This window comes from Schistocerca cancellata, chromosome 9 (assembly GCF_023864275.1).
Source record: "Schistocerca cancellata isolate TAMUIC-IGC-003103 chromosome 9, iqSchCanc2.1, whole genome shotgun sequence".
Lineage (NCBI taxonomy): Eukaryota > Metazoa > Arthropoda > Insecta > Orthoptera > Acrididae > Schistocerca > Schistocerca cancellata.
The window spans coordinates 263,765,622-263,787,653 of record NC_064634.1 but is presented as its reverse complement, the minus strand read 5'-3'; positions in this window follow the sequence as shown (position 1 = coordinate 263,787,653).

Genomic DNA, 22,032 nt, shown 5'->3' with positions numbered 1-22,032 from the left:
ACCCCACCTTGCTCCCTCAGCCAATAAGGACACTTCTCTTTCAGCCAATGGGCGTTGAGATCGGTGTTGCTAGGCGGATCTGACGTCACGTTTACGGACATTGTGACGGAAGTTTGTCTCGGAACACTGTCTCAGAATGTAAGATCCTACTATCGAATAGTCGGAGCCTGTCCCTACTAAGGTTGCACAACATTGCCTCCTATGATTTCATCACTAATGCTCTTGCTGGAGCTTAATTGTTAAATGTACATGTAGCCTGGCTGCTACTGAGCATTACCGATCGCATAAATGTGGGTAATACGTGGCTTAAACACCTGAAGGGAATGCATGTATACATTTTAGAGTTCCGTATACATATCGCATCCTGACTCTGTCTACTTTGAAAAACAAAAACTTGGAGGGAAAACTATGCAAATGTCCTTGAAGTAACTCTAAAATTGCAAGATCACATTTGAATCAAGAATTAAGATTTTAAAACAAGAAATCAAATTATGTCCCTTTTCACTTTCCCAAAAAATTAGTTTTTCTTATTATGTTTCCCTTGTTATGTGCTTTAACTTCACTTATTGCGTTTATTCTGTGCTTCAAGGGCGAGAAGAAGCCTTGATTTGTATTCGTAATACGTCTCATCAGAGGCTATCGAGACATGAAGGTGAAATGTCTATTTCAGTGTTTTGCAGATTCCTTTCTTGAGGAGAAACTTACTTCATTCACTGAATTGTCAAAAAGACATTACAAAAAGGCACAGAAATATTAAATGAATTTAAGAAGAAAGAAAAGCAAGGGATCTATTTTTTTTCCGATAACTGGTGCCTTTAGAGGCATGAGAAGCAGAATTTGTGCAACACAAATAGATAAACGGAAGAACAATACAATCATAAAAAGGTTTTGGAGAAAGTGCGAAAGCAAAACTCCGAGAAGACGAACTCCATAGCAATGGCAGAAACTTAATATATGAGGCTAGCCGAAGAAAGCGCACAAGGTGAGAGCATGGCTGGGCTGTGGGGGCAGATGGGGGGCCCGAGCAAAGAAAGGAAAGGAAGATGAAAGATGGAATATTAAAAAATTAAAAAAAGTTGGTAGAGAAATTTCTCGTAGAAAGCAAAGGTCCCGAGTTCGAATCTCGGGCCAGCACACAGTTATAATATTCCAGGAATTTTCATGGATGAAACTGAACGAATCAATATGCAAGTAAAAGATAAACATTCATAACAGAAAAAAATTCTGGGCTCTTTTTTCGTAGGTTTGTAGGATTTCACAGTACACAATGCCTTGATACTCAACAGCAGCAATGGAAATATAATATATCATGTAAATTTTCGACAAAAGTTGAGAAGTTTAATTAGATGAGATAAGCGACGCCACCAAAAGGGCCTGAACGAATACTGCACTTAAATACTGTAGCACATGAGCTCCAGTTTGATGGAATGAGGCACATGGTTGTGAAAACAGAGGAACTCAAAAAGGAAGAGGATATGTTGAAATAAACTCATCAGCACGTAGCTAGTGCAAGAAATGTAATGCCAGAGTACGTTTAACGTTTTTCTTCTTATCATACCAAGTAAGCAGTTTTTGATTACGTTTAATTTGTTTCTTGCAGTACAATAATATGTAGCCTTCCCTTACAAAATAAGTTTTGCTCTCATTATTGCTTAGCTTTACACGGTATTTGAAAACTAGAAATGTAAAGATTTCTTTCTCGCTTTACATGCTTCTTTTTCAATGTAACAGTTGAGGTGAAAGTAAGAAATATATTTAAAACATTAACAAAATTGCTGCATTTGACAGATCATCATTTCTTCGTGCTTATGTCTGTCCGTGAAACGTTTGTTGCCTCGAACTTCGTCACACGCAGTTATCCGATATCCTATGTATCTGCTACCCCACAACACTGAATGCACATCTGCATGACTATTGTGCATTTCTCAGTTAAGAGCCTGGCAGGGTTTTCATCTTCAAGCTTTTTCTCTACCGTTCCACACTTGAACAGAGCGCAGGAAAAAGGAACATTTAAATCTTTCAGGGTGAGTTCTGATTTTTCTTGATTTTATTGTGATGATCATTTCTCCCTATGTAGATGGGCGACAACAAAGTATTTTTACACTCTGAGGAGAATGTTGGTTCAAAATGGTTCAAATGACTCTGATTCGAACGCGCGGTTCCAGACTGTGGCGCCTAGAACCGCTCGGCCACACTGGCCGGCGATAATGTTGGCGTTTGAGATTCCATGAAAAGATCCTGCTGCAATGAAAAGAAGCTCTTGTTTCAAAGATTGCTACCCTAGTTCGCATATTATGTCCGTGGCACTCTCTCCCCTATTTCGCAGTTATACAACCCAAGCGGGCCTTCTTCGAGCTTTTTCGACGTCCTCCGTCAAACATGTCTGATGCAGAAAACACTCTGCAAATTGGAACTCCAGATGTGGGCGGACAAGGTAGTGTATGCTGTCCCTATTGTAGATCTGTTACATTTCGTAAGTGTCCTGCCAATAAACCGCTGTATTTGGTTTGCTTTCCCCACAACCTTGTGATCGTTCCACTTTTAGATAATCGTAATTGTAGTCCTTAAGTAATTATTTGTGTGCATAGCCTTTAGATCTGCCTGATTCATCGTGTCACCGAAATTTAGTGGAGCCCTAGGTTGATTTCACACATTTCATCATTTGGAGTTAAGTACCACTTTTTGTACCATAAAGATTTGTTATCTAAATCATTTCGCAATTCGTTTTGATCGTCTCATGACTTTACTAGATGTCAAATGACAGCAATATGCAATCTACAATCTCGAAAGGAAAACGTGCTGTATGGAGTGATTAGACCTTTATTTTCTCCATCACACTGTGCAATACTGCCCATTGCCACACCACCTCCAAGAATTGATGGCTATAAAAATGTCTCCCACGTATCTGCCTCAGACATCATTTAACATGTGTCGACATTATTAGAAAAATATTTATCTTCTTAGGAATGCAACGCTCTCCGATCTGCGACGTCACGCTCCAATACTGGCGCCACTACAGGTGACGACTATCTGGAACCTTCCCGTGACCACCGAAGACACGCCTCGTCACCGGTTGCAAGCGTATAGACGAAACATAAAAAGAGATCATTTTTGGCAGTAACTCTTCGATCTGCCAACGTTCACCGTATTATCTCCTACCGCTCGTCATTTTTCTGATAGAGCAAACGTGAATGTTTCCTTTCACCCGCACTGTGGAGAAATCTCGAACATCTGCAAGAGATATACGCTTAAATGATAGCAGAAACGCTGTATAAATAATGCAATATACACAACCGGAGAAATGCAACATCCTCAAAGACTGTGCTCGACAGCACCGGGTTATAAGTGTATACTGAGGGACTGTAGGTTAGTGATTCACTTGTCGCTGCTATTGGCGAGCGTATTTCGCTCAGGAGGTCTGTACCTGCGCCCCCAGTTTTGACTGTGCAGGCAGTTACTGGGCTGAGTTTACAGGTGAACAGCGTAACATTCACTCTCGGGTAGAACCACATGCTACCAAGGAGCAGCTTCAGCCATTCGAGCAGGGTCGTATTGTGGATGTGTGGGAAACTGGATGGCCGTGTCTATGGACTGCTGCACATTTTGGGCATGATACTTAGGCGGTGTGGCGCTGCGCTTAGTTGTGGTCTGTGGAACACACAAGACCTGTATACGACGTTCTGGAAGTCTGCGTGGTAGAGACGCACATCAAGATCGACGCATTGTGCGGGCAGCGGTGGCCGCCTAACAGTCATCCTGGCACGAAACCCACTCATGTGTTGCACATGCTTTCTCTTCAGGCAACATTGTGAGCCGTCTGCTCGCAGCAGGACAAAGTTCATATTGTCTGTGGCCAGGCCACCACCGATACCACGACACCGCTAAGTACGGTTACTCTCGCGTCGTGAACGAGTGAAGAAGCGGACTGGCGCTCCGTTGTCTGAGAGTAGGTTCTGCCCGTCTCCGACTGACGAACGTAATTGTGTTTGTCGTAAGCCTGGTGAGCTGCCTACTCCAGAATGCACTCGCCCTCGACACAGGTCCCTTTCTAGGATTTATGAAGTGTGTGTGTGTGCAGGTGTGTGTGTGTGTGTGTGTGTGTGTGTGTGTGTGCGCGCGTGTGTTTGTCTGGGTGGGTGGGTGGGTGGGTCGGTGGGGGACGGGGGAATACGTTACAGCTTTGGTGTTTCTTGAGGTAAAGTAATCAGCGCCCGCTACAATGCACAGGCTGTTATTCCATTGCTACTGCCGTTTCTTCGACTGGAAGGTGGTGTACGAGGTGCGGCTAGAAAAAAACCGGACTGATGCTGGAAAAAACATTTATTTACAATTATTTACAATTTCATGTTATCTCCTTCAATGTACTCTCCTCCTCGGTCTCTACACCGCTCCATAAGAATTTTCCAGTGTTCATAGCAATGCTGCAGATCATTTTCGTTAAGTCCATACATTACTTCCGTCGCTTTTTCTTTTACTGCTTCAACAGTCTCAAATCTAGTTCCTTTCAAAGCTGACTTGACTTTAGGGAAAAGAAAAAAGTCACAGGGGGCCAAATCAGGTGAGTAGGGTGGATGATCTAAGATGGGAATGTTGTGTTTTGCCAAAAACGTCTTCACTGACAACGCACTGTGATCTGGGGCATTGTGTTGGTGAAGGATCCATGACTTTTTTCTCCACAAACCGTTCCGTTTTCTCCGTACTCGCTCACGTAGGGTAGCCAGGACGCTAATGTAGTAATGCTGATTCACTGTTTGTCCCTCTGGTACCCAATCAATGTGCACAATCCCTTTGATGTCAAAAAAAAAAAAATCATCATTGCCTTGAATTTCGATTTTGGCATTCGTGCTTTTTTTTTGTCGTGGAGAACCAGGAGTTTTCCAATGCATCGATTGGCGTTTAGTTTCGGGATCGTAAGTAAAAAACCAGGATTCATCGCAAGTAATAACATTTTGTAAGAAGGTGGGATCACTTTCAATGTTTTCCAGGATGTCAGAACAAATCATTCTTCGGCGTTCCTTCTGTTCAATTGTGAGACTCTTTGGAACCATTTTTGAACACACTTTGTTCATGTTGAAACTTTCATGAAGAATCTGCCTAACACTTTCCATGTCAACTCCTGTTAACTCAGACACTGCTCTGATTGTTAAACGGCGATCTTGTCGAACAAGTTTACCGATTTTTTCAATGTTTGCATCAGTTTTTGCTGACAATGGTCTGCCAGTGCGAGTGTCATCACTGGTGTCTTCGCGGCCATCTTTAAATCGTTTAAACCACTCAAACACTTGTGTTCGCGATAAACAATCATCTCCGTACACTTGTTGTAACATTACAAACGTTTCACTTACAGATTTTCCTAGTTTGAAACAAAATTTGATGTTAACACGCTGTTCTTTCTGTACACTCAACATTTTCCGACGCACAGACAAAACGTCAACTACTTAAAACAGACGCCACGGGCAGACTGAGTGCAGGAGGCAGATGAAACTCGAGCAGTAGGCGGAGCTAGAGTCACGTGACAGGCCACGTGACTTTCAGCCTTATTGCATTCGTTTTATTGTTTCACCAGTACTAGTCCGGTTTTTTTCTAGCCACACCTCGTACTTTCTCGGCAGCACAGTGCACTTCACATAAGGCTGCTGTGACGCCATTGTGCTCTTCGTGGTGCACAACACCTGCTCTGGCCCGTAAGACCACAAGATCTCCCGACAATTGAACACATACTGGAGATGATGAAACGGGAACCACGGTTTCGACAGGGACTGCAAGAACCAATCTCTAATTGCAGCAAAAGGCGTAAAGATTCATGAAGCAATATATCGCACTATGTCATTCGGTACTATTATGGTCTTGGCATGGGAGAATACAGGCCAGCTTTGCTGCCAGAGGGGAGTACACTGCGTATTCATGCAAGTTTCGTGCACTCTTTATTTTGACCTATGTGATTCATCTGCTGTGAAACTGTTAGCATATACTACTACAGTTGATTACCGCCTTTCACATCACTTGCAATAAAGTGGCCCAGTGTTTGAGAATACTGCGTTATTGTTTCCGGCTGTGTATTTTATGTACAAAATAGTCTAGATCACGTTTCCATATTTAATACTACAGCGTGGTCACTGGGTGTGGAACCACATTCTAAGACAAAAAGTGGTAGATGAACAGAAATACGAAGTCAAGTAGTAGATAAGGAAGGAGGAAGACTTTTGAGGCTACATTGTTAACATGGTGGCCATTACTAAAGTTGGCATCTACGATGAAACTAATACTTTTCAGTCCGAAAGGGCTTCATGTGACATATCAAACAGACAATGAGAGACAGCGACAGATGAGAATTCCAGTGGTGTCTTTTCGTGGAGCACAGCTTTTTTCATATCCAAGGCCTTCACAATGCTCCATAAACAAGGGTTGGTTATAACTGGATCTAAGAGGCTTCCCATTTAAACGCCTTTTCTCTCTTTAAAATACTCTCCACCAAACTAAAATTGCAATGACGTCAGATTGTGCATCAGTAAAACCACAGCAGTGTCGTCGAATCACTTGACAGTGGCCAAGAAGCTCTTGTCCGAAAAATCGGGAATTTTTAATCTCTTGACGCAGGTGATCGAGAAATTTTTTTAGCTTATACATTCACGAGACGTACTTCTTTAAGGAAGAGCGAAAGTTCAGAGAATGGCAGATGTCGACAGAATATTTCTACACGAAAAAAGTGGGGAAAAAGATACATATTGAAACCATTTTACATTTCTCAAGTTAAATTACATTTCTCCGAGATACAGTAAAGTTGTAGCGGAACCTGAAATATTGCAACTTGGATTACGTGGTTTTATAATCGATGTCGGGATTCCATCAGAGATGCTCATCGGCACATGAGACAGTTCTCAGTCGTATCGTAGTTGCGGTATGCTTTCCGGAAACATATCAAGCGCCGGCGACATGCAAGCACAAACCAACGACTTTTCCAGAGAGTAAGAGGCGTTGTAATTGCGTCGCTACTGTTTCATATTTCAGGCTGTTCTTCGTGGTGCTCGTGGAAGCAACGAAACCGCACGAAACGGGAAAACTTTTTCTGTCCGTACTTTTTTATACGTGTATAAAGTGGTGGCACCTACGTACATCTGTTACTTTTTCGCTTTTCTCCCACAGAAAGAATTTCTCCACAACAGTGTACTTTCCTGTGTGATTCATTTTGTTTGCCGTCGCCTAGCGTGTCAGTCAACAGACGTACGTGAAGTCGTTCATATTCTGCTTTTATTTCTCCCATAGTCTCATAGAGTGGCACGCACCAGCAGAAAGGCTTTAGGGTTTTCTCGGTTTACTGGTGAAGTTAGCACTTTGTATATGACATAGAAACAACACTTGCTATTCTGTTCCGTCTTTTTATACACATTCTGCGTACACGAGCCAGTATTTCGAAACTTGTCTTCATCAAATCTGTCTTAAAAGTGCACTAAGTATAATGAACATAGCTGTCAATACAGCTAGCTACCTGTGTTGTTATTTAATACTAGTATATGTACAGTCCAGATAATAACTGTGAGCACTGTTCGTATTACTGGCAAACAAAGCAATGCTTTCGATAAAACGTTCTGCTTCAGCTTATTAGCAGTCCTATACTTCGTTTTCATAATCTCCTTGTCTTTGACGTCTTCGTAACATAAGAGTTACTTACGTGACTTTCGTCTTTGTGTCCAAGTCACAAGTACTTTTAACACCTTGCGATATCGTCTACCGACAACAGTTAAACGCGGTGTACCTGTTCTCGAATGCCTGTAAGCGAGTAACAATTATTTCCAAATACAGAGATGTACCTCTTGTACTGTTCATCACGATCATTTACGGATGGAACTCTCTATTTGCATAAAATGCGTGTTTGAAGTGTAAGAAATGAATACACTACACAAGCACAATTCACTGAACAAACATTAACGTGTAACAGACAATTACAATCATATGTACAAGAATCATTAACGGGGTTTATTCGGCCAAAAGCTAAGAATCTGCTCGGAATACTACATTTTAACACATACAATACTCTGAGTCAAATTTTCAAAAATAGAAATTATTGTATTTTCGTATGCTCTTCGCCAATCGTACTAATGAGGTATTTCTACGCAGTGGTGAGAATACAGCGGAACGGAAGAGCTTGTGGCAAAGACGTCGACAGTGTGATGACTACGGCTTCTAATATTGCACTACTGTAGTGTGTATACACCGAAACGATGTCTATTGTGCTGACTGTCTTAGCCCACTGTGATTCATCATGTCACTGGAATTTCTAATCCCCACTTTCATAACGAGAAGTAAGAGAAGAGCGTGCTGCACCACAAACTTCCATTGTGGGAAATATTACTACCAGTGTATGAAGACATGCAAGGAAAAACGGGCTAACCCTCAGATGTAAAACTTTGTTGCCGTCTGTTACTGGGTTCGCTAACTATCAAAACTGACATTATTCTCACCAAATGGTTCAAATGGCTCTGAGCACTATGGGACTTAAAATCTGAGGTCATCAGTCCCCTAGAACTTACAATTACTTAAACCTAACTAACCTAAGGACATCACACACATCCATGCCCGAGGCAGGATTCCAACATGCGACCGTGTCAGTCACGCGGTTCCAGACTGAAGCGCCTAGAACCACTCGGCCACCACAACCGGCTTATTTTCACCCCTAAATATCCTAATGTGATATTTAGGGGCGAGACCAATGTCAATTTTGATAGTTCCCGTGTCCAGCAACAGATGTCAACACTTATCTCCAAGCTTTTACGTTTTCCCGTGCATGTCTTCATATATTGCTTCAAGCAAATGTTTAGCCTTTTGCCAAAAAGTACCGCAATTGAGAATTCGCAGGACATAATTGGCTATTACTTGGAATTATTTCTTTAGCGGTTTCTTAGATCTGTTAACTTTGTTTGAGACATCGACTGTACACAAATCCAGATTTTTATTGACAAAGTAGCTGCGTATACAGCTTTGCCCGGTATGTAGTTACTTCTTCCTCCTTTCTCTTCCATCTTCTCCTGCCGCTCTGTTTCCATCTCCTCTTCTCGTGTCTCTCAGCATCCCATCCACTCCTCCCTCTCTGTCAACTTCCTCCCACCCTTCCTGCTCCTCTTAACTCTCTCCTCCCCGCCTGTCCATGTGCTCTTGCCCTCCTGTCCATCTCCTCATCGTCCCTCTCCGTCCGTTTCCTCTCCCGATCTTCTGTCCATCTTCTCCTCTCCATATCTCCCTCCATCTCCTCTTCTCCTTATCTCTGTCCATATCCTCTGTCCCCCTTTCTGTCTATCCACCTTTTCCTCCCCCCTCCTCACTCCATGTCAGCATTCCCACACCATAACAGGTTTCTGGTTCTTACTGTCAATTATTTCTTTCTAGATAGTAGGTGATGCACGTACCAAATTTTGTTGAAAACGATCCAGAGATTTATCACGAGAGGTGGAGCATACACATATACTACATATATACTACATTTACGATGTATATGGATGACATTGATGGGTGGCTGAGCAGCCAAATCTCGTTTTTTTTTCCCTTTAAGCTGTTGAAGCTGACGTCCTTCCTATTGTTACGACATTGTGAGAAGGGAAACGTAATGTTTCAGGAGTGAACTTCTGTCCGCTAATGCATAGTTTGAGCCCTGTGGAGCGTCCGAATTAGAAAACGATGACGTCAGTGTGTTTCCAGATTACTCTTTTTCTGCCTTATAAGCCACGCAACCGACAAGATGTCGTTGGAAAATGGATTTATGAACAGTACCTAAGACAATCCCTGAGTATGGGCTACGTCATCTACTTGTTCTTCGTGTATTCATTATTGGATACATCCGTTGCGTACTAATGCAGTAACCTTCGTGAGAGAATTACGAGCTGTACCTTCACACAAGTAATGAAATGATATATTTTCTTCTTCATATAGGAAAGTGGATGACAGTGGATAAAATGTCGTGCGGTTGTATTTCATTTACAGAAATGCGCCACATCGCCCGACGTTTGCAAGTCTGTGAGAGACCCGAGAAAGTTACCAGAAGATACCGTACCTTTGGCCAAGAGTTCTTCTAGAACTATATAGCAGAATGACTTCCTTGTGCTTGTTACACTTTTCTGTATATATCACGGTATTGTGTGGTACTGACTGATATTCTTCCAAAGCAGAAACGTATATAACAAAAGATATAAATGTACGGGATATCAAATTTAAAATTAACGTTATTGCTACCACAGAACCATTTAAATTAGGATTTTCCATTCGAATAAAACTCTATAATCAATTATTAAATACTCAATACCTAAAATAAAAATAATAGTTCTAGAAAAAATATAGAAAAAACTTAATGAACAAAAAGAAAACAAATACGCGGCCTACTGTGTGTGAGAGAGACCTTCGGTATACTGTATCATCTGCTCTGCGTACCTATCTCGTGAAAGGTTTCATAATGAGGTACAAACTGTCTACACTCAGAACCAAACCTGTGAGAGGATCGCACATTTCGAAGAAGAACCTCATCCCAGTACTCCATAAATGGCATTTCATCCTAAAGGGTAGGGGGTGGTCTGCGACCAAGCCTAACCGCCAAGCCTGCATCAGATATTTAAATTAGTAGTAGCGGAGGGCTACCAATGACGAGTACAGTTCGCACCCTTAGTGGCCTACGGGATGCAGCGTTCTCGGAATAACGTACAATAATTTCAAACAAACAACATTAGTAGTTTTATTTCCAGAAAAGCAAATTGACAATACTTAACTGTTACTACATCAAATGTCACGAGCGAGAGGCGACATGAAAACAACACAGTTCTTGTTACACTTACATCAAGTCCAAGGAACCAGTTTTTACAGATCTGACAGCGGAGCCCTAATCACGTTGCAGACTTGGGCCGATTTTGTGCGGCTGACGCTACACGAGCTGAGTTTATATGCAGCTGTTGCAGGTTGGGCGCTAGTCGCGGCGCGGTCCGATTACGCGCACCATTGGCTCCGATTCTTCACTGCCTTCTCTGGTCTTTCGTTTCGCCTCTTCGTTCCGGCGTTTGTGTTTAATAACGATCCTTACCCCATCCACCGTTTCCGACTATTGTGTCCGTCTGTCGAGATGACACAGTGAGTTCGCATTTCACTCAAAACTGGGTAGAGGAAATCCACGTAATCACTTCATTATAAATCCTCCTACAATTTATGACCATGTCACTCTGCCGTTTCTAATGCAAGAAAGTAGTCAAGGTTGATTTATATCTAATTATCCGGAGATGTTCTTCCTATTGTAAAGGATGAGACGTCAGTAACGATTTACTGGAGACTGAGGATGCAAAACGTGTGAATTCTAGCTAACTTTGATTCAGATACACACGCTACGTATCTGCCTCAATTGGTTTGAAGGAAAGGTACTTGTTTCATGGCCACCAATGTCACAAGATCCTACATCCCTGGGCGATTATTTTTGGAATACTGTGTGGTTTTTACTACCCATGAAAATCAGAAGGGTATCATATCGAAAGGATCCACCCTGCAACTGAAATATTCTTCGTGTAAAAAAAATTTGAATGACCAGAAGAGATACAGTAAACGAATTGAAACTTTGCGGATTGGGAGGTTATTTGATGTTATTTCAGTGACTACAACATAGCCAAATTCATATAAACCGTGACACTATGAGCTGACTTATCACTATGATGTAAGACCCGTTCTGAGATAGATGCGTTAAGTGATTCGGCTGGGAAGCTGTTGTACCGTTACCTGGCGCAAGCTGCCCCTCCAAAGTAGTAAGTCGTCCTTTATATCCTAGACACCGGCACTGGGACAGAGTTGATGTCCTAGATGGTCCCACACATTTTCTGTCAGGGACAGATATGGAGATCTTGTTAACGAAAGGGGAACCTCAACATCACGCAGAGACAGTGTCATGTGTGGGTGCACATTGTTCTATTGAAAAGTGGCACGTCGGTAAGCACCTCGGTAATCTCGCATGTGAGGTAATACACTGGAACGCCCTGCTAAACCCGCAGGACAGGACACAGAATAAATTGTGGAAAGGGGCCAAAATAAGGTGATGTCAGTTACACTCGAACATACAACTTTATTATTTAATCAAACATTACAAGAGACCAAAAAGAAATTTAAACAGAAGGCTTACTCTTTGGGACTAAAATTACCGGCTGAAAGCCACTTTAATTTCAAAACGGCTGAAGACCAATAACTTAAAACGCAAACATAGTCAGAAATTTAAAAGGCAAGCCTTACCTTAAAACAGTTCTTTAGTTAGGCTGAAGTAAACAAGTTAAAATTCCAAATTCATTTATTTTTTTTAAAAATAGCAAAGTCCTTACCCGAAACAGTTAAATTTATGCTCAAGGCCTTAGGAACGAACGACTGACACTCAAACCTGCTGAAGGCCGAGGACTTCAAAATTAAAAAAAAATCTTAAATGCCAAAGGACTTATGTGAAGCTGTAGTTTAAACTAGGCTGAAGGCCTTAAGAGTGAAACAATTCTAATTTAAAACACAAAACCACATAGAAGCCATACAAGTACCAACAACACGAACGAATTAAAAAAAAAAGTAAGGCAGTACACACAAGGGCGCCCAGATGTTCGAGGGTCGGCCTGTAATTCAAACACTAACGCTCGCTTAGGTGAGACGGGCAGTCGGGCCAAACATTCACGATCCGACGACAACGCAACAGACCGACAGTCAGCGGACCCACCGACAAGATAATTTCGACTTCACCCGACCAGGGCACAACAGGGAGTTCAGTGGAACAACGTAGAAGATATTGGCACCCACAACCAATCATACACGGAGTTGTCGAACTACACACCGTGCTGGACAGTGACAACACGATGAGGAAACTACACTGCCTGAAATTCACGTCAACGTCCAGGGCAGATGACCGGAATGTTAACAGCCACGAGGCAGAAGATTCTGCAGGTGCGCTTCAATTCAAATAACTAAATGCAGTGAAACTCCACCGGACAGTGGCTAGAATTTTCCAACTTGAAAACCACGTTGTTGCTCCCGGGAATATCCCAACAGCCGACAACGAACTCCGCAGTGTGAACAGACTTGGCTTGCTGGCAGGTTAAATCGAAACTTAACTTTCGTGTACAGGGTCGGTGAGCCACGCACCTCGTAGCAATGGGAGCAGCGCCACACACTCCGACACCGCGTAGAGACCACCAGCTGCCCCGGCCAAACTACGTCCCGCCGAGAATTCCTCACTGCTCCAAGCACACCGACCGACTCCCCAGAGCCAATACGTCGACAACATTTAAAATAACTCGTCAGTCACAATCACACAAACTACACACAGTTTCACGAACACTTGCACGCCAACGGCAGTGACTGTACAATAACAGGGACAAATCACGAGTCGGCACACAAAGCCAACCCATAAGCGATCGCCGGCCAAATACACGTTGTCCGGCAAGACGACCAACTGCCTATCAACAAAAGTCGTCCCCACTTCAATCATGTGTGTTGGTAACCGTCGGGCAAGTCATGGCGGGACGGATCTCACTGCAGCCGCGCCCTGACTGAACTTGTGCCGCGTGCCAACTCCAACACTGCCAGGTCCAAACAAACTGCTGGCACGTTCCAACTGACTGGCAGAGCCGAACTAACTCACAACACACTCCGACACCGCGTAGAGACCGCCAGCTGCCCCGGCCAAACTACGCCCCGCCGAGAATTCCTCACTGCTCCAAGCACACCGACCGACTCCCCAGAGCCAATACGCCGACAACATTTAAAATAACTTGTCAGTCACAATCACACAAACTACACACAGTTTCACGAACACTTGCACGCCAACGGCAGTGACTGGCAGAGCCGAACTAACTCACAACACACTACAACCGGGAAGTAACAGCAGTCGGCAAAGATAATACGCCAGGGCTTATATCGATAAACGCCGTTGTTGCCGCTGACGGGCCGGCAAGTCGGCAACTCAGTGAAACCTGTAACTGAAATTAACGCAACAAGGTGGTAGTACAGTGAAAACAGGATGTCAAATGAGATATGGCATGAACACGAGCCATGCACGGCTCACACATGACGACGGAGGATGTCCGTGAATTACTGCTCTGCCGCCAGAGTTCCTACAGGCACTACCAGCCATGATCTACAGTCACATCCGATGGCTGCCGACACTACGATACCAGGTGTGTCTCTCCAAAACACTAGACGAATGGAACGTCTCACCAGAAATCCACATACTCGCTAACGACGGTCATGCCGGATAGTGCAGAACCACGATTCATTGACGAACACAAAGCGGTGCTAATCGTCAGCAGTCCATGCTCCTCTGTCATGGCACCACTCCCAATGCGGCCGTTAGCGTTGCGGTGTTAACGGCAGCTTACCCATTGGATGGTAACCTACTACTACTTGCCGGCCATCCTGATTTAGGTGTCCCGTGATTTCCCTAAATCACTCCAGGCAAATGCCGGGATGGTTCCTCTGAAAGGGCACGGCCGACTTCCTTCCCAATCCTTCCCTAATCCGATGAGACCGATGACCACGCTGTCTGGTCTCCTTCCCCAAACCAACCAACCAACCTACTACTACGCAGCTGCCCCTCTCCGACCAGTGGTGTGCGGAGACACAGCGTATTGAAGAGAGTCCAGTTCTTGTGTCGATACTCCTGGCGCACAGCTCCAGTGGCGAAAGCCCATTATGGTGGTCAGACGTGTCGACTGGAACCCTGACACTGAGTATAGCTGCTCTCACGTCTCCATGCATCCCGACAATGCATCACAGTCATATCTGAGTGCCTCACAAAGCTGGATATTTAATGATTCGACCCGCCGCCTATTGGGGACCCACAATGAAGCCTCTTTCAAACGCTGTCCGCTGCTGACAATGCTGCCTCACACGACTACGCTACCTGATTAATAATCTAGCCACTGCGTATTACATTGAAACAAGAAAGAGTATTGCCAGTTGTGCTTATAAAGCAAGGGGCACTTAATCAATAGTAGTTGTACGAAGTTGGGTTCGTAAATGAAAGTCGATATCACAATACCAAATATTTATTCAGATTCAGAACTAGCATGGAATCTTACTGCAATGAGGCTCCTGAACAAGAAAGACGGAGAACGATCGAAGTTCGTTACATGGATTTCGGTATGTCAGCAAGACCAAAAGACTGCTCATCTCGCATTTTCAGATTAACGAGCAAATAACCCAGTGACCTCCGCATCCAAAATGCACAGACCACCAGATAAATACGAGCGGCACAGAGTACAGTCTTTGAAATGTGAAACCATGCTATAGGAAAAAGTGAAATCTGCAAACTGCACAGTCAGCACGTGACGACAGCGAGGAAGGAAATGATTAGAATTCAAAGCTCTTTGTTCTCTACTCAGATTCCGTTGTAGTGGTGGCAACATGCTTGTATCCCGTGTGACAAATGTGAAAGAGCTTCGGGACAATGGAACGAAGTCGAATGGTGCAAAACTTTCCCTTATATGGCGTGCAAATACTCACAGACAATTCATTATGTTGGTACCGAGTTTGAACTGTCTTTTACTATTGGTTGACGTGGCGTACACAGTGTATAGAAGGGGAGGCAATACACAGATTGGCTAAACAGAAGTAAGCTTTCACATTTAATGGAAACGAAAATGTGGGATTCTAGTTAGTATATATACTGAATAGATGCTTGCTACTTCTCAAGTGTGTACTGTGTGTGTATATGGGAGGAGGGGGGGGGGGGGGGACTGCATCGTCTTCGCGGAAGCATGTAAGGCATTATGACCCACCAACCACAGAAAAAGCAGAGCAGGCCCCGAGAGCCATCAAAGAATGCCAACTGTTTTAGCGTAATCACAAGAAGCGGAACGCAGAGCACAGAAGGCGGTGAGGAAACGTCGGCAGATGTGCACGGAACTGGACCACGCCTCGCGAGAAGCGACATCTGGAAAAAGTGAATATACACTCCTGGAAATTGAAATCAGAACACCGTGAATTCATTGTCCCAGGAAGGGGAAACTTTATTGACACATTCCTGGGGTCAGATACATCACATGATCACACTGACAGAACCACAGGCACATAGACACAGGCAACAGAGCATGCACAATGTCGGCACTAGTACAGTGTATATCCACCTTTCGCAGCAATGCAGGCTGCTATTCTCCCATGGAGACGATCGTAGAGATGCTGGTTGTAGTCCTGTGGAACGGCTTGCCATGCCATTTCCACCTGGCGCCTCAGTTGGACCAGCGTTCGTGCTGGACGTGCAGACCGCGTGAGACGACGCTTCATCCAGTCCCAAACATGCTCAATGGGGGACAGATCCGGAGATCTTGCTGGCCAGGGTAGTTGACTTACACCTTGTAGAGCACGTTGGGTGGCACGGGATACATGCGGACGTGCATTGTCCTGTTGGAACAGCAAGTTCCCTTGCCGGTCTAGGAATGGTAGAACGATGGGTTCGATGACGGTTTGGATGTACCGTGCACTATTCAGTGTCCCCTCGACGATCACCAGTGGTGTACGGCCAGTGTAGGAGATCGCTCCCCACACCATGATGCCGGGTGTTGGCCCTGTGTGCCTCGGTCGTATGCAGTCCTGATTGTGGCGCTCACCTGCACGGCGCCAAACACGCATACGACCATCATTGGAACCAAGGCAGAAGCGACTCTCATCGCTGAAGACGACACGTCTCCATTCGTCCCTCCATTCACGCCTGTCGCGACACCACTGGAGGCGGGCTGCACGGTGTTGGGGCGTGAGCGGAAGACGGCCTAACGGTGTGCGGGACCGTAGCCCAGCTTCATGGAGACGGTTGCGAATGGTCCTCGCCGATACCCCAGGAGCAACAGTGTCCCTAATTTGCTGGGAAGTGGCAGTGCGGTCCCCTACGGCACTGCGTAGGATCCTACGGTCTTGGCGTGCATCCGTGCGTCGCTGCGGTCCGGTCCCAGGTCGACAGGCACGTGCACCTTCCGCCGACCACTGGCGACAACATCGATGTACTGTGGAGACCTCACGCCCCACGTGTTGAGCAATTCGGCGGTACGTCCACCCGGCCTCCCACATGCCCACTATACGCCCTCGCTCAAAGTCCGTCAACTGCACATACGGTTCACGTCCACGCTGTCGCGGCATGCTTCCAGTGTTAAAGACTGCGATGGAGCTCCGTATGCCACGGCAAACTGGCTGACACTGACGGCGGCGGTGCACAAATGCTGCGCAGCTAGCGCCATTCGACGGCCAACACCGCGGTTCCTGGTGTGTCCGCTGTGCCGTGCGTGTGATCATTGCTTGTACAGCCCTCTCGCAGTGTCCGGAGCAAGTATGGTGGGTCTGACACACCGGTGTCAATGTGTTCTTTTTTCCATTTCCAGGAGTGTAGATGTCGCTCCTGCTAGCCTCGGGCGTGCAGGTCGGTCGCTCGGATCGCGGACTTCAAGATATCAGTGACGTGTGTCAACTTGCCTGAACAGTTCACATGTCAAAGACTCTAAATTATATTGCAAGTCGCCCCTCGTTTGCGACTACTAATTGCAAAGCTCCAAACTTAAGTATTGTCCAGAATGAGATTTTCACTCTGCAGCGGAGTGTGCGCTGATATGAAACTTCCTGGCAGATTAAAACTGTGTGCCCGACCGAGACTCGAACTCGGGACCTTTGCTTTTCGCGGGCAAGTGCTCTACCATCTGAGCAACCGAAGCACGACTCACGCCCGGTACTCACAGCCTTACTTCTGCCAGTATCGCGTCTCCTACCTTCCAAACTTTACAGAAGCTCTCCTGCGAACCTTGCAGAACTAGTACTCTTGAAAGAAAGGATATAGCGGAGACATGGCTTAGCCACAGCCTGGGGGATGTTTCCAGAATGAGAGTTTCACTCTGCAGTGGAGTGTGCGCTGATATGAAACTTCCTGGCAGATTTAAACTGTGTGCCCGACCGAGACTCGAGCTCGGGACCTTTGCCTTTCGCAGGCAAGTGCTCTACCATTTTAAGTATTGTCATTTGCTTGCTGGAAATAAAACTACAAATGTTATTAGTTTGAATTGTTGTATAGCATTCGAAGAACACTGCATCCCATAGGCACCGTATTTGCAACGAGTGGGCAAGACCCCACACCAACTACATTGGGGCAAGGTTTTCTACTGCACTACCCACTAAATGTGGGATGTCGTGGAATCCGTTTGCTTATGTGACAGCTATTCTGCCACCACAAAATAGTCTGCACTGCCCATTTAAAGAAATAAATATAACTGAACTGACACAGAATGGTGAAATTACGCTGCAAGGTAATGGGCACCCTGGAACATTCTGCGTCATACTGTACCAGTGGATGGAGACTAGCAGCAACCAACCCAGGCAATCAGTGCCCTATGGGTAGACTCCAGTTTACCCTGCAACACAAATGTCGGTTGTGGAGTGATGTCGTGTTTGTTAAGCGTTGGCCGCTGAGGATCTGCTCAAACGCGGATGACCGGCAAGTGTGGGGAGAGGTCCCGCTCCTCAAATGTTTTGGAGACGCACAGCGGTGTTACGAAAGACAGCTATCGCTGAAACACAGTTTTCGGTTATATTTTTTTCCATTGTAAGTTTAACCAGATTATTAAAACCGGTCAAACTTCCTAAAATAATCGATTTTCAGTTTTCTATTCCTATTATTTCCTGTACTAAACATAGCAATCGAACAAAGATTGAAAAATTGGAACTCTCTCAGCTTCAAGACAACAAGAATCAAAATATTCAATTAAATAGGCAAACGGAAGAAAACTTATTCGCTACACTATTCACCGCTTTTCCCGAAAAGTTGTAAGTGGTTGATTACTACAAAAATCACCAGTGTTCTCCCATTGATTCAAATTTTTTGAAACTTTGTTCAAAAATCTTGTACCCGCGGGTCTTACCACTATTTCGACGTTACGAATAGTCAGTGATAAAGGGCGAAAACTGAGGTTGCTGAACTCCATTTTTCGTGCAAATTTGTCCCTTCAAAGGCTAAAACCACATAAACGTATGTTGTGTAGACACAGGAAACAGATCAGCTGCTTTCTGTTTTTAATTTAAACCATGAATAAGCTATTAAGTTTCAAGTTTTCAGCGTATATCATGTTGAAGATTTGCTGTGGCTCCTCTCGTTTTCGAACTTTTAAACGAAATGGACCATTGAACTTAATTGATACCGCACTTCCTAAAATCCTTTCAGACGTGGGATGCTGCTATTCCGTAATACAGCTGTTGTCAGTCGATGACAGAGAGATACGACCATATAGACCAGATGGGACAGTTGCAGAACACTGCACGTTCAGGCGTACTATCTAATGGGCCACGTCACATGGCAACAGACACAGTATTGCCCCAGCTATGCTGTACCAGCTCTTGCGCCATGTGTTTGTTGCTCGTTTCTGTTGTCATTCTTACTGGAATAGCACTGGTAGCTTCTCCGCATTTTCTATAATAACGCAGTATTTGAAAGCAATGCAAATTTAGGAATAAATTTACTCGTACTTTAAAAAAGTTTATTTAAAAACAAAAATTTTAGCATTATGATATGGATCATCAAAATTTCTTTTTACCTGGTTAATAGTAGAACAGAAGAATACCTGTTATAACCGAGACCAAAGAAATACCGTAAAAACTAAAATACACTATCGGCCATTAAAATTGTTACACCAAGAAGAAATGCAGATGATAAACGGGTATTCATTGGACGAAAATATTATACTAGAACTGACATGCGATTACATTTCCACGCAATTTGGGTGCATATAACCTGAGAAATCTGTACCCGGAACAACCACCTCTGGCCGTAATAACGGTCTTGATACGCCTGTGCATTGAGTCAAACAGAGCTTGGATGCCGTGTACAGGTACAGCTGCCCATGCAGCTTCAATACGATACCACAGTTCATCAAGAGTAGTGACTGGCGTATTGTGACGAGACAGTTGCTCGGCCAACATTGACCAGACGTTTTCAATTGGTGAGAGATCTGGAGAATGTGCTGGCCAGGGCAGCAGTCGAACATTTTCTGTATCTAGAAATGCCCGTACAGGACCTGCAACATGAGGTCTTGCATTATCCTGCTGAAATGTACGGTTTCGCAGGGAACGAATGAAGGGTAGAGCCACGGGTCGTAACACATCTGAAATGTAACGTCCACTGTTCAAAGTGCCGTCAATGCGAACAAGAGGTGAGTGAGACGTGTAACCAATGGCACCCCATACCATCAAGCCGGGTGATACGCCAGTATAATGATGACGAATACACGCTTCCAATGTGCCTTCACCGCGATGTCGCCAAACACGGATGCGACCATCATGATGCTGTAAACAGAACCCGGATTCAGCCGAAAAAATGACGTTTTGCTATTCGCGCACCCAGGTTCGTCGTTGAGTACACCATTGCAGGCGCTCCTGTCTGTGATGCAGCGTCAATGTTAACCGCAGCCATGGTCTCCGAGCTGATAGTCAATGCTGCTGCAAACGTCGTCGAATTGTTCGTGCAGATGGCCGCAAACGTCCCCATCTGTTGACTCAGGGCTCGAGACGTGGCTGCACGATCCGTTACAGCCATGCGGATAAGATGCCTGTCACCACGACTGCTAGTGATACGAGGCCGTTGGGATACAGCTCGGTGTTCCGTCTTACTCTCCGGAAACCACCGATTCCATATTCTGCTAACAGTCATTGGATCTCGACCAACGCGAGCAGCAATGTCGGGATACGGTAAACCGCAATCGCGATAGGCTACAATCCGACCTTTCTCAAAGTCAGAAACGTGATGGTACGCATTACTCCTCCTTACACGAGGCATCACAAGAACGTTTCACCAGGCAACGCCGGTCAACTGCTGTTTGTGTATGAGAAATCAGTTGGTAACTTTCCTAATGTCAGCACGTTGTAGGTGTCGCCACCGGCGCCAACGTTGTGTGAATGCTCTGAAAAGCTAATCATTTGCATATCACAGCACCTTCTTCCTGTCGGCTAAATTTCGAGTCTGTAGCACGTCACCTTCGTGGTGTAACAGTTTTAATGGCCAGTAGTTTACCAGTATCGGCATTAACTGGGCAGTTTTTCCCATCCCTAGGCGGTGTTACTCCTAACTAAACGGCATGAGAGAAATCGGGTACGACTTCATATAAATGCTGGTATTAATTGAGGGAACTCAGATGGTACCATGGCACGTTACGGAGATTCTGCTTCATCTACTGGTGCCTGCGACAGTACGTGGTGTCATTTTTCAATTAAACAATGCTCGCCCACGCATGTCACGTGTGGCTATGAACCTGCTGCACGATGTTGAGGTACTCTGTTACCTGAAAGATCGCCACAATCGTCCTTGGTAGTACATGAGTGAGAGCTGCTTCGACATCACCTCGAACCGATTGCCAGCAGCCAGGGCATCAGCAACAATAGTTACTGGCCAGCTTCCCTGAGGAGAGGATACTGAGGGTTTAGGACATCATTTCTTATTAGTGCACGCATCCACGCCAGAGGGGACGCAATGTCAGATCACAGTCTAACACAGTGCACAATGGCAGAAGGGCATTCCTGGCCAGGAGATGTCTACTAGTAACAAACATACACCTCAATTTGGGGAAGAAATTTCTGAGAATGAACGTTAGGAACCCAGCATTGTATGACAGTGAAACATGATGTCTGGGAAACCTAGAAAAGAAGAAAACCAAAACATCTGAGATGAGGTGTTACATAAGAATTTCGAAAATTAGGTGGACTGATAAAGTAAGGAATGAGGAGATTCGTCGGAGAATGGGCGAGGAAAGCACAGGATATTAGAACGTCTGTTAAGACATCAGGAATAACTTCCATGGTAGTGGAGATTGGAACACCCAAGCAAATAAATTAAGACGTAGGTTGCGAGTGCTAGTTCAAGATGAAGAGTTTGGTACATGAGGGGAATTGGTGGCGGGCCGAATCATACCAGACGGAAGACTCATGACTAAAAAAGAAATCAGTCGCGTCCGAAAGAATAGACAACACGCGAGATCCGCAGCTGCAACACATATTATGTAAATTAAAGGTGGATTGGGAGAAAGAAAAGGA